Source organism: Marmota marmota, unplaced genomic scaffold, assembly GCF_001458135.2.
Source record: "Marmota marmota marmota unplaced genomic scaffold, marMar, whole genome shotgun sequence".
In the NCBI taxonomy this organism is placed as follows: Eukaryota; Metazoa; Chordata; class Mammalia; order Rodentia; family Sciuridae; genus Marmota; species Marmota marmota.
The window spans coordinates 11,370,110-11,387,285 of NW_025999924.1; the positions used below are offsets into that span (position 1 = coordinate 11,370,110).

Below are 17,176 nucleotides of genomic sequence, written 5' to 3' on the forward strand. Positions count from 1 at the left end.
TGTGTGTGTGTGTGTGTGTGTGTGTGTGTGTGTGTTTTGAGACATGACCTCAATCACGGAGGTTGTCTATGAACTTGCAATCCTACCTTCTGAGGAGCAGGGATTACAGTGTGGGCCTCCATGCCCATCTTGTGTGATACTGTGTATCACAGAAAGAGAGAAGCAGAGTGAATGAAGGAACACTAAACAGTAAATTTACAAATAATCTCAAGTTCATTCGCCCTTCCTGTTTCCCACCTCACCTGATATAACACCTCCACAACCACCATTCACTGTGACTGAAGGGAAAAACCGGAAGCTTGTAGACATGTGTAGAGTATGCGCACAAGAGAGGGGAATTGTAATATTGTTATTATATATATATATATATATATATATATATATATATATATATATATATATATATATAAAATAGGAAAATAAAGGGCACCAATCGGTAATTTAGGATAATGAAGAAAGCAGCCTGACAATGAACCCTTGGGTCCCAAAATACCCTCTTCTCATAGAATCTGAACATTTTTCCCTTTATCAGACTGCTTAAAATAGTTTAAATTATCAAGCAGATATTTTACTTAAAAATGTCAATGTTGAGGCAGCCCAAGCTGGGCCTATCAATGTACATGAAGATTGCTCCAGCTACCCTTTCCTTCTAACAGCTTCTCCAGATATTCTATATTCATAGTAAATGAGAAATCTGCTGGGGAAAATTTCAGAGTAATTTAGAAGCAGGAATTAGGAAATATTTGTATCTCTTTTGTGTATTCCATATTAATTATTCAAGTAAGCATTAATATTTTTCCTCAAACATTAACTCAGTTTTTACATTTTCTTGATTAAAAGATTCATGTTTTCTACCTATATATGTTTAAAATATGTATCAAGACAAACTTTCTCCAGGAGCTCTGGAGGCTGAGGCAGGATTATCACAAGTTCAAAGCCAGCTTCAGCAACTTATCAAGGGCCTAAGTAACTTAGTGAGACCCTGTCTTAAAATCAAATATAAAAAAAGGGCTGGGGATGTGGCCCAGTGGTTAAGCACCCTGGGTTCAGTCATTAACAACAAAAAAGAAACTTCCTAACCACTGTTAGGAGGAAGTTGTGATATTTATCTATCGTTGTCAACAAAAATGAGAACTTAGCTCTCAACAGAATATCTCACTTCATCTGACTGTCATTCCTGGGTCACTACTGGGATCACCATTTACCCTATTGGGTAAAGCTACAAAGCAGCGCTGAAATAAAGATTCTCTTTTCCTTTGGAGAGGATTATCACATCAAGCAATGCAAGAAAATCCAGCAGAAACTGCAAATGCCATCAGAACATACCCAGTCTCTCAAAGGATGGGGAAGGCTGGTACATCATGAGAGACCTCCAAGAAAATGGCTCATGGCCTTGTTTTAGTAAATTTTCCAGAGACACTATTTAATTTTCAATGATATATACCTCAATTAAAGAAAGGAAAAAAAATACAAAATTAACCAAGGAAGAAATGTAGACCAAAATTAGAATTTTTCAAACAAAAAAACAACTCTATATTCTAAAGCTATAGGTAAAGATGAAGATTAGGAACACAGACCATGAGAAAGGAAAAGCATTATTGCAGGAATGCTGCAGGGATCTGGTAAAGGCCAAAAGTGAGTCTAGAGAATCTTCAGACTGAAAATAACAAAGGTTTCAACCTGGACTTTGAAACACTGAAAATAAAGAATATATGCAATTAAAAATAATCAATGTATGCTGTTGATTTTTTTTTTACTTTTGTATATATTTAATGTAGTTTTTTAATTACAAATCATTATTCAAGATAGTACATCTTACATTTTAGTACCACCTTAAATTAAGAAAATTTTCTCTTTTCAAATCAAGGTGAATGCTCACAAAATGGCAATTATTTTTCCCTTGTTCTCTTGCTCATGTTGTTCACAGTCTCCAGGAACTGGAACTGAACTGGTGCTGAGAATAACAAGTGCTGCGTTCTTGGCATGGCCCTGTGCTGAACACTTGTCAGCATCTGTGCAGGAAAGGGTTAACTCAGCAGACCTGGGTACTCAAACCCTGCAAGTTCCTAAGAAAGGACTGTCTTTAGGACTAGCCATTTTTGCCAGCTCCTAAAAAATGAGCTGTGAGCTCTTGGGATATTTTACTGGTAAGAGTGATTTTGTTTGCCCAGGTTCTGGGCCACACAACACTGATCAGATAGTTTGTACTAACAAAGATGGTTTGCAGTGAAAACTTGCTTTTGCTCTGGAAGCCTGGCATCTGAATAGCTAAAGTCAATCACAAAGGTACTGCATATGCCTGGCTGACCCCACAAAGAGAAACCTGAACGCCAAGGCTCATGTGAGGTTCCCTGGATGACAACACTTGCATCAGCAAATGCTATCACACTTTGTTGCTGGGAGAATTAAGCACATATGTGACTCCAATGAGGGGACATTTGGAAGTCTGTGCCCAGTATCTCCCAGGTTTTGTCCCCAAAACATCTGTCCTTTGATGATTTTAATTTCAATCTTTTACTGTGATAAACCATGAGTACAGCAGATATTTCTGAGTCTTATGAGTCCTTCTAGCTGAGCCATCTGGGTCATCCTGGGATCCTCCATACCCAGTGCACTATTCAGATCCTGAAAGCCCTGAAAAATTCCTGCCATTTCTCAGATGATAAAGTCACGACTCAGTGAGAATAATTTAATTGATTAATTAAGAGAAATAATGATATTAATTCACTGATTGATTAGATATTAGCACTAGAGTGTTATACCACTCTATTATCATGAATTATAAATAATTTTAAAATAATCTTAAAACACCCAATATTTGCAACTTTTCTTTCGAAAAACATGCAATTTCATAAGCCCTGAAAATGTTTTTATTGTTTTGACTGTAAATTCAGCCAGTAAACTCAGTCCAATTTATATTCATAAGGAATTTTATGTAGCTAAGGCACAGTAGTACATCCCTTTAATCCCAACTGCTGAGGAAGCTGAGGCAGGAGGACCCAAGCTGGAGGCCAGCCTGGGCAATTTAGTGAGATCCTGTTTCACAATCAAAACCAGAAAGAGCTGGGGATGCAGTTCAGTGGTAGAGAGCTCCTGGGTTTCAATTTCCAGTACCCGCCTCCTACACACACACACACACACACAAAACCCAGAGACACAAAACCAACTCTATATGTGTATGGTGGTTCTAAAAGCGGTAATAGAGAATGCAGTTTTGACACTTCTTTTTGAAAACATATCTCTCTCCCCCCCCACAAAAAAAAAAAAAAACTCCAAAGTAATTCAATTAATTAATGCTTCCCACCTCTGGAATCCCTAATCTCCTCTTTCATATTCTATATCTACATATCTATCCAGATATATAGGTATATATTATTATATTCTTAATTATACTTAAGGTCTGAAAATGTAGTGTACAATGTTATCTTTGTACTTTTGGGCAAGGGTAGGTCCTAAAACACATTGCAACTGCAACAAATTTTATAGGTATGTGCATGTAAAAGGGGGGAGAAACATTTCAAGCAGGTCTCATTTAAGCTCAGTATTCAACAACAGAAACGTTATACCATCAATTCCTAATTGACTTCTTTTGAATAGTGACTAGTATTATTCAGTATTATTTCTATGGTTACCAGAAAACTATTAGGCATAGGGCTGAGGATGGCTCAGTGGTAGGTGGCATGCACAAAGTCCTGGGTTCCTTCCCTAGCACCACAAAAGGGGGAGGGAGAATTAGTAGGCATAGAATTTTTGTAGTAGTTACTAACATTTCTTGAAATACTAAATAACTATTACTTGGTTTAGTTTTAAAATCTACATCTGAATAAAACTGATGGTAGATTTCCATTAATATAAAATATTAATTTGCTTCCATGCAATTAGATACATACCAAAACTATATTGGTTATCCACTTTAGTTTTGTGCCAAGGCACTTTTACTTAATAAAAAGAATTAGCTAATTTTACATTTATCTGATTCAAATTTATATGCTTAAAATTAAAAAAAAAAAAAACTACAATTTTCTACAGATCAGAATCCTTATCTAGAAGTTGAAAATGTCTTGGCCTTAGACTTTTAAATTTAAAATGTAACATTTTCCAAAATGCATTCCAGAGGCTAGAACTATCATTTCTCTGTTTAAAGAAGAAAAAAAATCTTTAGTGAAGATTATCTGCCATAACTAGATTTTTTTTCCCTGACAGATACCTACAGCTGAAAGGATTCTGGGCATATTAAATATCAAAAATTGAATACACGGGACTGGGGTTGTGGCTCAGTGGTAGAGTGCTTGCCTTGCATGTGTGGGGGGTTCCATCCTCAGCACCATAAAAATGAATAAAATAAAGGTAGATATACATGACAGTAGAATGTATTTAAAAAAAAAAAAAAGAATTGAAGACACTAGAAATATTTAATTAATGGCACAGGAAGTCAACAACAAAGATCATTGTAAATCCAACTAATGATTTCAAAAAATTAAATTTAAAGTTTTTCTTGGCCCATGTTTCATCAATATGGAGTGAAAACAGTAGTCTTATTGATATCACCTAATTAATACTCACTGAAATCACTATGCTAGGCTAGTTTCCCCATAAGGACGTACTGCTCTAGAAAAACTCAAAGATAAAAATAAATAGAAATAAAAAGAATTTGACTTACAGTGAATTATTTCAAGCTTTTTTCTCAGCTGAGTAAAAATACATCCAACCATTCACTGTAGAAATCATTTCAAATTCTGTGGTGATAATAAAGTAATAACTGCTTTTCAGCTGAAGACTTTTTTTTTTCCCCTGCATGTCTAGCTGTGGTGCATTTTAATGAGAAATGATGACTGCATAGCTTTTATCCATCGGGCAGATTTCAGCATTCAGCTTAGTTCTCCCAATCAATCTAAGACTCTGCTCTTAAGAAGATCAATGACGTGCACTGGTTACTGTGGCACATTCCTATAATCCCAGCTCCTAGGGAGGCTGAGGCAGGATTGTAAATTCAAGGACAGCTTCAGTAACATAGTGAGGCCCTAAGCAACTTAGTGAGACAAAATAAAAATCAAAAAGGGGCTGGGGACATAGCTCAGTAGTAAAGCTCCTCTGGATTCAAAAAAAAGATGAATGACATTGAGACATATGGACTGGAAAACTATAGAGCTTTATAACAAAGAATTCATTTAGCTAAGATTCTGCTCACTGCCTTTCAAATTAAGAAGCCTAGAATCTGCTGGGCAAGGTGGCATGCACCTGTAATTCCAAAGACTCAGGAGACTGAGTGAAGCAGGAGGATCACAATTTGAGACCAGCCTCAGCCTCTTCACAAGATCCTGTCTCAAAATAAAAAAATAAAAAGGGCTAGGGGCTTAGCTCAGTGATGAAGCACCCTTGGGTTCAATCCACAAGTACCTCTCCCCCACCCCAAAAAACAAAAAACAAAAAACAAACCCTAGAATTTACTAGAGGTGCCCTTGTTATCCTCCTGAATCACAAAACTGCAAAGCATTCCCATATAACACTTGTACCAGGGCTAGGGGTTTAGCTCAGTGATACAATACTTGTCGAGCATACACAAGACCCTGGGTTTGATCCCCCTTCACTGTGGGGGGAAAATAAATAAATAAATAAATAAATAAATAAATAAATAAATAAATATACCGCTACCTTAAAAGGAATCATTCAAAATATCTGCTTCACCTTGGGTCCACAGGAGTATCCCCAAAAGCTCTATGACCAAAACCGCCTAAGAAAAGGAAATCTGCTTCCTGACTAACAGGGAATAAGTCTGAGAAATGTTTTTGAATCCCTCACAAAATTTCTTGTTTGGTCACTTGGGGAAAATGATTTTACCAAACAGATACCCTTATTGATTTTTTAAAATGTAATTTATCAAAGAAATGAAACATTTAGACAAATTCCAGATTTCCCTCACCATAAACTTCTCCAAGGTATACTCCATCACAGTTTGCTCACTAAGAAACTCTACTGCAGTCAAAGTGACAGAATTTAAGAAGACATAATGAGTACTGCTGCTCCACAAAATCATTATCTATCTAACACTTCCTTATGAGTCTGACTTCTAATCATGCTGAAAAGAGGGCTCTGCTAACATCGGGGCTTTGATCAGTAAGAACAGTTGAGAGCCCTTATCATAAATGGATATAACATAACTAAGGAGAGAGAGAAACCCAAAGAAATAAATCCTCATGCAGAAGTCAGCAGCAAGAAATGCCAAATGCATTTTAACCGAAGCCTTCCCTGTCATCAAGCAACTTCTATAAATATTGCTGAAAATAAATTCTTCAGTGCTCAATAAGAATCAGTAATTTCAATTTCCATTACACTGTTATTTACCCAAAAACTATTTTTAATGAATAAGACTCAGCAGAGTTTGCCAAAGTGTTTTCCACAAAACAACTCTCTTGAGAAGTCCCAGATCTGTAATCAAATAAGTCTGAAAAACTCTGATACTTCATTCACCTCTTGGATATGCATAATGCACAGTTACATAAAAGACTCTAAAAAAACTAACCCATTAAAACCGTTAAATATTGTTTAAGTATTTCCCTGACATATTTGGCCACAACCCTAACACCTAATTAAACAGTTTGGGAAATGCTATCACATAATATAGAAAATATTACACCATTTAATAAATATTATAAAATATTTACTATGTTCAAGGAATTCTGATAGGAACTAGGATTCTAGTCTCTAAACAAAATACTGACATTAAAATCTGACTTCCAACAATTGAGGCTATATACTTAATTTTGTTTGTTTGTTTGCTTTCCATTTCTGAATGTATTTTTTTCTTCATAGATATGAAAAGCTAACAAATAAAGCAGTATTATTCTGTTCCTCGGTTCTATATATTAAATACAGTAAATATTTTATAAGTGATGCTTGAATCATCACCTGTACTTGTTTTTTTTTTTAAACAAAACAATGAAAATAACAACCACAGAAGTTCATAGCTGACTGACAAATCCATCTTTTCAATCTACATTTCAAAATGTTCAAAAATAAACCTTGAGAAGTCAACTGGCACTGGCTCTCTGCTAATTCCTGTACAGGGAAAGTTCACCCGACTGTATACAGATTTCAATAGATGTCTCCCTTTTATATTTAATGTTGAACTATTTGTCATCCTCCATTTAATACCAAGAGGGCCTCAGCCACAAACTGGAGATCACGGATATGCGAACAAACCACACCAGAGACTAGTACTGCTGTTTTTGTTTTCATTAATCTGTAATAGATGGGACAATCTGCTCACCTCTTATCCCATCTATCCTCAGACTTCACTGTTCTCTAATTCTCACCTCATTCTACTAATGTTCTCATTCTATCCTTCTTATGTATAAACACATTATATATTCTAATAAACAGAAATACCATTTGTGAACAAGGGAAAGATAAAATGAAGTGGATTTTGTGATAATACAAACCAAGATCTTCATATCCAAAACAACCGTATTGTAAATGCAGATGTTATCAGCAAACCTTGAACAGCTGCATGCTAAATTAATTAAACTGTTGTTGAATGGAGACGGGGAGGTCAATAAGGAAACAGAAGCATATTGATAACTGGAAGCCTAAGAAACAGATATGAATGGGTAGGGACAGTGGTTCTTACAAGCCAAGAACAGAAATTTAAGGTCAATGTGGAGAAAACTATGGTCACATTTGAAAGCTTCTGAACAGACGCAAATGATCAAATTCTATCTAAAACAGTGGCTGGGAGCTGGGGTTATAGCTCTGTGGTAAAGCACTTGCCTAGCATGTGTGAGGCACTGGGTTCAATTCTCAGCACCACATATAAATAAATAAAGATCCATCAACAACTAAAAGAAAGTTTAAAAAAATTAAATAAAAATTAAAAAAAAAAAAAAGTAGCTGGGGGGACTAAGACAGGAGGATCACATATTCAAGGGCAGGCTGGGCAATATAACAAGACCCTGTCTCAAAATAAAATAAAAAGGGCTGGGAATGTGGCTTAAAGTTAGAAAGCTCCTGGATTCAATCCCCACTCCTAAGGGGGTGGTGGGGGGAAGACTTCAGGTATAAATGGTCTGGATGGGTCAGAAGCTGCAATCCCAGAAATTCAGGAAGCTGAAGCCGGAAGATTACAAATTCAAGACCAGCCTCAGCAATTTAATGAGGCCCTAAACTACTTAGGGAGGGCTGGGGATATAACTCAGTGATAGAACTCTTGCCCAGCATGCATGAGGTCCTGAGTTCAATCCCCAGCACCACCCCTCACCCCTACGTAAAAAGAACTACTTAAGTAAACTGTCTCAAAATAAAAAATAAAGAGGCCAAGGGACATAGCTCAGAGTAAAATATATTTGACAAGGCCAGTGGTGCATGGACTCAGTGTTGATGTGGGAAGGGATAGCAACTGGCAATGCTGCCAACAAGGATTTCAGTGAGGTCAGTGTGAGTAGAGGAAGGGAGGGAGAGGAGGGTTCCATGTGAAACTTGAGACTGTGATCCCCACACCTGGTTCAAATGAGCCTGAGCAGAGCTGTGGAGAGAAGCTTCTTTTACAGAGGAAATGAGGGTGTGTTTGAACATGCCAAGTTGAGGGGAAGATGACAAATATTCCAGTGTCCGTGTCTACTCATGTAATGAGATAACTTGAAGAGAAAACAAAGTCATGAAAATAAAATGGGAAACATGAGTCTTATTAACAAAAAACCTTTTACTAGTCTTTCCTGTGGGAGATATAAAAATGGGATTTCAGAAATTTTAGAGAAAGAAAGGGATTACAAGTCAATAACTTGGCTAAATCAGTGGCAGTTATCGTAATGCAAGATTTATCTACAAAGACAATCTACAAAAACAAATCTGGGCAGAGAATTACAAAACATTTTTAGAATTGATGAAATTTCACTTAAATGGTTTTTTTTGTAAATGCTGGAGAGAGTAATGATGGGGAATTTAAATGGATTAGCCAAATATTTGCATAAGGATTCCACAGTCAGGGTACATAATTTTTCAGCTATGCATAGCACTGGTCTTAGGAACTTTCCTTGCCAAACAGTGCATTTTCAGCACTGCCCTTGGCAAACATCCACTGGCAATCCCTCCCCATCCCCAAACATTTCCAACTATTCTAGTCATGCCAGTTAAACCAATGCCCCTTAAACCTTACATAAACATTGACTTTTACTGTAATTTATTCCTACTCTGTCTGTTGCTAACTCAAAGTTACATTCATTACTCCGGCCTCAGTTTTTTTAGCTATAAAATGTGTATTAGCTTACAAAATGCCTCTTTGTCTTGGAAGCCAGGGATGAGGTAATGTAGAGAAGAAGGACAGCAGAGACTATGCTCAATAAATACCATTAGTGGTATTACTTTCATCCATGAAATAAATGAACTTTACATTTTGTTAATATATAAGCTTCAATAAAGCTATACCTGGGTTAAATTGGTGGTTACTTTAGATCAGTGGTTTTAAACCTCATTTAACAATGAAACCCTCTTTAAAAATTTATACAGAATTTTATACAGAACAGAAAAGAGAAGCTGTAATTTAAAAATGGATATGAAAATCCAGATCCTCACCACCTCATTCAGCTTCCTTCACACTCTCTTCCCAACTTATGAGATAGCTTTCCAGGACTCCAAGGAAGACACTTTTTAAAGTCAGTATTTTGGATAACTAATGTAACATGAATTTATGATCAGCAAGTCCCAAGTGCCAAGAAGAACATGTTGATTTTTTATTTTAAAAAATGATCACTCTTTTCATTCTGACATCTTGAAGAATGCTTGATGATTTCAAAATAATTCGTATTCCAAGACTTCTAGAATGAGCATTTCTACACTTCTTTCATAATGAAATTGATAAATCTTTTTAAGATGATGAAATTGCTTATTTCGTTTTCCCAGTCCTATTTATCTTGGCTGCAAACCCAGGGATGGGATAATGTAGACAAGGAGCACAGCAATGATTTCCTTATCCTGAGCACACATATACTTCTCTTTTCTAAGGAAGTTTAAAGAAAACAAATGGCCTTACCTGTCTCTCCCTGCTGCATTCCATGACGTGTGGAATTAACACATTAGGGGCCCAGGTGACTAGAGCCTCCAGAATGTTTGCTTGACTTTTTAATTTTTTCAAAAATTAAATTTTAATATTTTCAGCTGAATGAATTATATTTATAGTTCAAATTCACCAGTGCACCAAGGTTCCATAATGTCCTATTATTTTAAACTATTATTATCTGTCTGTCCCTGAAAACATTTGAACATCCACCCAGAGAACAGATTTTATAATCTGGCTAGGCAATTTCTGTCACTATGGATCACATGAAATTCTGCTGCAAGAAACATCACCATGGGGCTGGGGTTGTGGCTCAGTGGTAGAGCACTTGCCTAGCATGCACGAGGCACTGGGTTCAATCCCCAGCACCACATAAACAAACTAAATAAACAAAATAAAGGTATTGTGTCCATCTACAACTAAAAGCATTAAAAAAAAGAAACAAACAAACAAGCAAACATACATCACCAGTTTGAGGGCTCTTTGGGTCATTTAGTTTAGGAAATTCTTTGTTGCCTGCCACATTCTTTAACATTCACTGAATATTCATTCAATATCTACTTATTGAGATATAATATTATATTAGGCAGTGTGCTAGGGGATGGAGAAACCACAATGAATAGGATAAAGTTCCCATCCCTAAAATCAAAATCAAAGAGATGTAAACAAAAAATTACAATACAGACAGTCCTTGATATATTACATTTCTACTTAAAATTTTTCTACTGTATGATGATACAAGAGCAATACAGATTTAGAAAAATCCATACTTTGATTTTTAAATTTTGATCTATTCCCAGGTTACTGATATGCTGTGTGATACTCTTAGAATGGTGGGCAGTTCCAAATCAGCCACTTAATCACAAAGGGAATCAGTGCTCTGCAGTGTACTGTGTTGCTATGATTGGATATATTCTATGCTTTCTCAATGTACCATATTTTCAACTTACTGTGGATTTTGTAGGACTTAACATGCACTGAAGCATCTGTACATTGTGACAACATAGTTTTAGAAATATCTAATAGAGGCTGGGGATGTGGCTCAGTGGTTAAGTGCCCGAGTTCAATCCCCAGTACTCCCTGCCAAAAAAAAAAAAAAAGAAATACCTAACAAAATTATATGGGGAGGTGGGGGAGTAGGGAGGTGCCAAGAAGGACTTCTCAAGAGAATTTGGCTTAGCAAAGATCTCAACATTCAAAAATGATTATTTGTTTCAAAATGTGAAAAGGCCCAGGAGAAAGAGGTAGCAAGTGTTTTGAGGAATTTTGGAAAGTACAATCAGAGGGCACACTTCAAAGGATGCCAGTGTATCCACAATCACATGGAAGGATGTCTATTTGTACAACAGAGGTGTACACAAGCAGACAACCCCAAATATTCTGCCAAATATTACATTTCAAATTTTATAACGACTTTTAACATAATTATCTGAATTCTTATAATGCACTCTTACCCCTTAACTGGGAAATTATCCATTTAATAAACATGTATGCTCATATCCTTTTTAAAAGAAAAACATAAATATTATATTCTTGCATTAAAAAAGTGAGGGGTCTAGAGACGATAATACAGTCTTTAGATTTAAGTATTTTATGTGCACATAAAATTACAAAAATTCTAAAAAGCACAAACTCTAATACAGAGAAATCACGGTTTTTAAAATTTCTTTTTCTTTTGGTACTTGGGATCAAACTCCAGAGCACTTTACCACTGAGATACATCCTCAAACCTTTTTATTCTAAGAGTCTCACTAACTTGCTTAAGGTCTCACTAAATTGTTGAGTCTGGCCTCAAACTTGTGATCTTCCTGCCTTAAGCCTCCGGTGACTCTGGGATTAGAGGCCTGCACCACTGCCCCCAGCTTTTTCTTTCTTTTTGGTATATCTTATTCTTTGATTTTTTTTTTCCAATCAACAATTCTTATTTGTGTTTTTCAAAACTTCAAAGTTCCATTCTCACAATCCTTTCTTGACTGACAGCTCCCAGAGAAGTCAGCATCAGAACCTCAGGGCTCTCCCCTCACTCTTACCTTGATTTTGATAACCACAGGCCCCTAGGACTCAGTTTCCCTATCCCCTCTGTAGCTGTCACCATCCATCTTAATCCCTCCTGTTTCTTCTACCACTAACTCCATGTCTGACTACAAGTAAGATGAAGAACCAGAACCCCAACCTTTGGAATTTTAAGGAGTTTCCTGATAATCATTAAGAGAGAAAGAAACAGGAGATCATAAGCATCACAAATTATGAGAAAGAAATGAATTCTGATTAACTTTCAAATTGTGTACAGTAGAGGCCTGTTCTTGGCAAACCTCCTGGGAGGAAGGACCAGATAAAAACCATAGCTGTTGGGCTGGGGTTGTGGCTCAGTGGTAGAACGCTCACCTACGCATGCGAGGCCCTGGGTTCAATCCTCAGCACCACATAAAAATAAATAAATAAATAAATAAATAAATAAATAAATAAATAAATAAATCGGACTCACTTTAAAAAAAAAAAAAAAAAAGACCACGGCTGTCTCTGTACGTCTGATGGTTGGGAGTCATTCCAAGGAATTTGGCAACCAGGGATGCTATTAGATCCACTGCTAGAGTTAAGTATTCTTAAATATTCACCACAGGTTTTCAAACTTAGGTTGACGCTATTAATAAATTAATAATATTTAACCCCATTTTCACTAAGTATTTCTCAACCAACAAATATCAAAATTACAACTCTCAACTAAGTATCTGCTTAATTTTTTTAATGTTAAAGTGTCTGCATGCTCAAAAAGGTTGAAAACCCTAATGTACATCAAGAACCACAGGTTCCAGGAGTACAATACAGCAGATCTTACACCATGGCTCTGTCGTTTAACTGAGTGAGTTCCACCATGCATATTAAACTCTGAGGCTCAGTTTGCACATCCAAATCTAAGAATAGTAATTCTATCAACCTTCCTATTGGGAAAAATTAGATTAACTCAGTCTTTAAGCTGACCATTTCTCCCCCTCACTCCTCACCTAAAGTCCAAAACACAACAGCAGATGTTAACAGGCACCTTGCCCCTCAGAGGACCACCAAATAAAAGGCCAATTTACTAAGCCACTGGTCAGCCCTAATACAATAGCCTCTTTGCCATTTCCTGTTCTCCAGAGAAACATTTTAAATGGTAAACATTAAACATTTTTAGAAATTAATAATACCAAAAAAATTAAATACAAAATATTAAATATTTAAAAATTAATAATAGAGGGGCTGGGGTTGTGGCTCAGTGGTACATCACTTGCCTAGTTTGAGGCACTTGGTTTGATCCTCAGCACCACATATAAGTAAATAAAAAAATAAGGTCCAGGGCTGGGGATATAGCTCAGTTAATAGAAAGCTTGCCCCACATACACAAGGCCCTGGGTTCAATCCCCAGCACCACAAAAATAAATAAAGGTCCATCAACAACTAAAATATATTTTTTAAAAAAATTAATAGGTCAAAAACTTTTCAGTATTTCTTTTTAGTAGTAACATGAAAAATCAAATTTTATAACAGGATGTGATTCATAGTGTGAGAGAGGAAATGGTATGTTAAGTTTTATCTACAACTTGAATTAAAAATTATTCTGGGGGCTGGGGTTGTGGCTCAGTGGTACAGCGCTTGCCTAGCATGTGTGAGACACTGGATTCAAATCTCTGCACCACATATGAATAAATAAAGTCCACTGACAAACTAAAAAAATATGTTTAAAAAAATTATTTTTGAAATATTCTGTGGATGATTCAGATGAAAAGGCAGTTTAATCCAATTCAAGATAATCATGTACTATCTCTCCATAAAACTCCCACTTCATTCAAAGCTGAACTAAGTCTAATTTACCTGAAAGGACACTATTAATCAATATTATCAGGTGGCAAGCACACAGAACACGGAATCAAAATAAACAGGATTATTTTAATTTTAAATGCATGGTAGTATTCACTCAGTATGGAAAATAGATAATATTGTTTTGTTTTCTTTGTTTTTGGTGGTATTGGAGATTAAATCCATGGGCATTCTAACCTCTGAGCCACATACATCCCCAGCCCTTTTTTTCTTTTATTTTGAAAATAAAAAATAAAAACTTAAGGTCTCCCTAAATTGTCCAGGATGTCCTTGACCTTATGGTCCCCCTGCCTCAGCCTCTTGAGTTGCTGGGATTACCAGCAATTACAGGTGCAACACCATACCCAGCTAAATATCAGTTTCTAATATAGGTAATGAAAACAATATATTTTAAATTTTAGGAAAAGAAGTGTCTCGCTGTCCTCAAGTACAAACAATAAAAAGATTATCTAACATACTATGTATACTAAAACAACTTTTGATGTTGTACTGTAAAAGAAGTTTGAGAAGACTAAACAATCATGCAGTTTCACCAGTTATCTTATTAGATATCAAAGTCCCAAGAATTTAAACCAGGGGAAAAAGCAAAACATTAAACCTTAGGAAAATTACATAGAAAAGGAAACATTTCTTTAAGAACAACCTTGGTACTTGCTCCAACAGTGAAAACTGATGTTATCTTGATTAGTTAATTATTCATCCCAACATGCAGGCCTTACTCCTGGAGGCATCCATACCTTCTCCACCTCCAACTTTGTGAACTGCTAGTTCAGGAACTTGCTGATAAAGGATCTTAACTGCAGTATTTAACAGATCTTAGAGATTAAGTGTGTGCTTTACCCCCTCGTTGTACAGACAAGTAAACTAACACCAAAAGAACTAAAGTATCTTACAATCAGAAAACTGATTAGTTGAAAAGCCCACTCATTCCTGTGCACACACTGCACTAGGACAGCTACAATTCTGACAGAGAACCCAGTGGATCGAATCCACTCAATTGTGTGAGAATGTTTTCAATGGGCCACAGAGCACATTTAAACTGTTAAATTAATACAGAGGACAGTCATTTATTAATCTCCTTTGGATATTAAATGTATAAGTGGTATTAATTTAATCAAATATACTCTAACTTTGTCCATTCATTATAAAAATGATGGTACACTACAAAATTTAATGAAGTAATTTTACTCTTTCCAAAAAAAGTGGCTGAAATTCAATGATTCTCTGCTGTATTTTCAACTAGTAAATAATATACCCAACCTGGGGCTTAGATGTACCATCTATAAGGGAAACCTGATAACTTTTTCATTAAAAGTTTTCTGAGCTGTAGAATACAGATCATAACTGTTCTAAAGATTCAACTAATATCACGCTAATAAAAAGTATTTACAGAAGAAAGGTTTTTTTTGCAATTTATATGTCCATAAATGTTTCCATTAGCTAAGAGATATTTTGGAATGTGGTCAAATGATATTGAATGTCAAGTCCTAACAGCAGGGCTGAGCTGAGTCCCCCTTAGGCTAAAATCTGACAGTTTTTCTACATGGCCATTGCTTTTTTAAACCATGATTGTCCCTAAAAAGGATTAGGAGAAAATCGTAACTTCACAGATGAAGACACCAAGGTATATCTGAATTGCTACCTTTTAATTTAACTCTACCTCCTCAATAAAAAATTGGATTTGGGCTTGTTTCAAGCTGACAATTTACTACTAAAATGTGTACCTCTCATTCTTCCCCCAAAGATAGAAGTCATCCAGTCCAGTTACACAAAATTCTCCGAATTCTTTCCTACAACTAAATGTAAAAAAGTACCCCTCCTTAAAAAAGAAAGAAAGAAAGAAAGAAAGCGAGCGAGCTGTGTGTAGAATGGGCAGGCTACATGTTTATGTCAAGCTTCAGAAAACATGGAAACATACAGCCACAACTCACCAGGAAATCACCACGTGTGATCAAACTATTTTGTGATATTTTGTCTTTTATGCATTTCACTTCATACCCAGCATTCCAGTTTTACACCGGCTCACTGTATCAACCACAGAATGCCTCAAGAGCAATCTACTACTGTAGCAGAACAGTTTTAACCGAAGAGTTCCCTCACAGCCCATAGAGTGGTTTTAGAAACACTTCAAACATATTTATTTTTTCTCTGCTACATAAAACGTGGGGACATCACACTTGGGACCTGGCTAAAGAAGAGCGGCAAGAATTAAATACACAAGCAAACAACCCCGAACACGGAATACGCTAAGAACAAAGGAAACACAAGCGTGTGAACAGGAAATGAAGCAACTCTATTCACATAAATACCTTTTGGGGCCGCCAACGTAGGTGAAAGTAAAGGTGGAGTCTGAGTATCTGAAATCTGAAACAGAAAGTCCGGTTAAAAGCTATCCCTCGACTGGATTTCTTTTAACCCCAATCCTGACTTGAACCCCTTATGTACCGGAGCTTAGGGGAGGCCTGGACCCGCAGGAGGCGAGGGCTGGAGAGCCGAGAGGTCTCGGCTCCCCGTCGCACGGGAGGGGATGCTGCGCACCCCCCGCCGGGTGCAACGGGAGGCCGCCCCCCGCAACAAGTGCCGGGTGCCATGGCAACGGCGGGAATTTCCCGGTCTGGCAGCCGGAAGCGGCCCCCGCCAGGCTTCAGGCTGCGAAAGCAAAATCTGATCCCTCTTTCGGGGGAGCAAAATGGACGAAAGGCGACCCCCAGGCTGGAGAGCTGTGTGCCTCGGGGACCCTTGTAATCACTTCACTTTTCGGGGCACTACCTTGCCAGTCGGAGAACCCAGGGAGCCAAAGGGGCCGGGGATCCGGCCAGCGCTGGCCCCGAGGGGCCTCGGCGCCAGGCGCAGCAGAGGAGCGCAGCGCAACGCAGCGGGCTCCATTCCCGGCCACCGCCGCTCAGCCCATTGCGCAAACCCGGCGGGTCCAACCCGCCCCGCTCGGCCGCTGCTGCTGGAACCCGGGAGGCTGACTTGGACGCTTCGGGCATCTCCAGGGGCTAGAATACAACGCCCAGCCCCTCCGCCTAGACCTCTGCTCGGGCCACCCGGGTTCTGCCCGCAACGCTGGTGGCTGCTCTAGACTTGGGGGGAGGGGGAGGAGAGACTGGCGCCCCTTCCCCCTTTTGGCTCCCACTCTCGTTGCAGCAGCTGTTGCCAAATGAACCCCGGAATGGGGACGTGCAACTCACCCACCCCCAGCCACACAAGTCGCGGTCAGAAAACTGGGAAGGAGGGCGGCGGGCGGGCAAGAGGAAGCTGGCTCTGGGTCCG

At 37.7% G+C, this 17,176-nt stretch overlaps 1 protein-coding gene and 1 non-coding gene across 2 annotated transcripts in view; one reads left to right on the top strand and one right to left on the bottom strand.

Annotated features, from left to right (window-relative positions):
- The window catches only part of Parp8 (poly(ADP-ribose) polymerase family member 8), a 177,573-nt gene extending 161,287 nt beyond the window's left edge, over nt 1-16,286 (bottom strand). Inside the window, exon 1 of the mRNA XM_015497364.2 lies at nt 16,210-16,286. The gene's annotated coding sequence lies outside the window, so the exon portion shown is untranslated. The remainder of the gene's footprint in view (nt 1-16,209) is intronic.
- Trnaa-agc lies at nt 10,347-10,419 on the top strand. The gene has a single exon. It is a non-coding gene; the product is annotated as a tRNA-Ala (tRNA).
- Nucleotides 16,287-17,176: the final 890 nt, after the last annotated feature.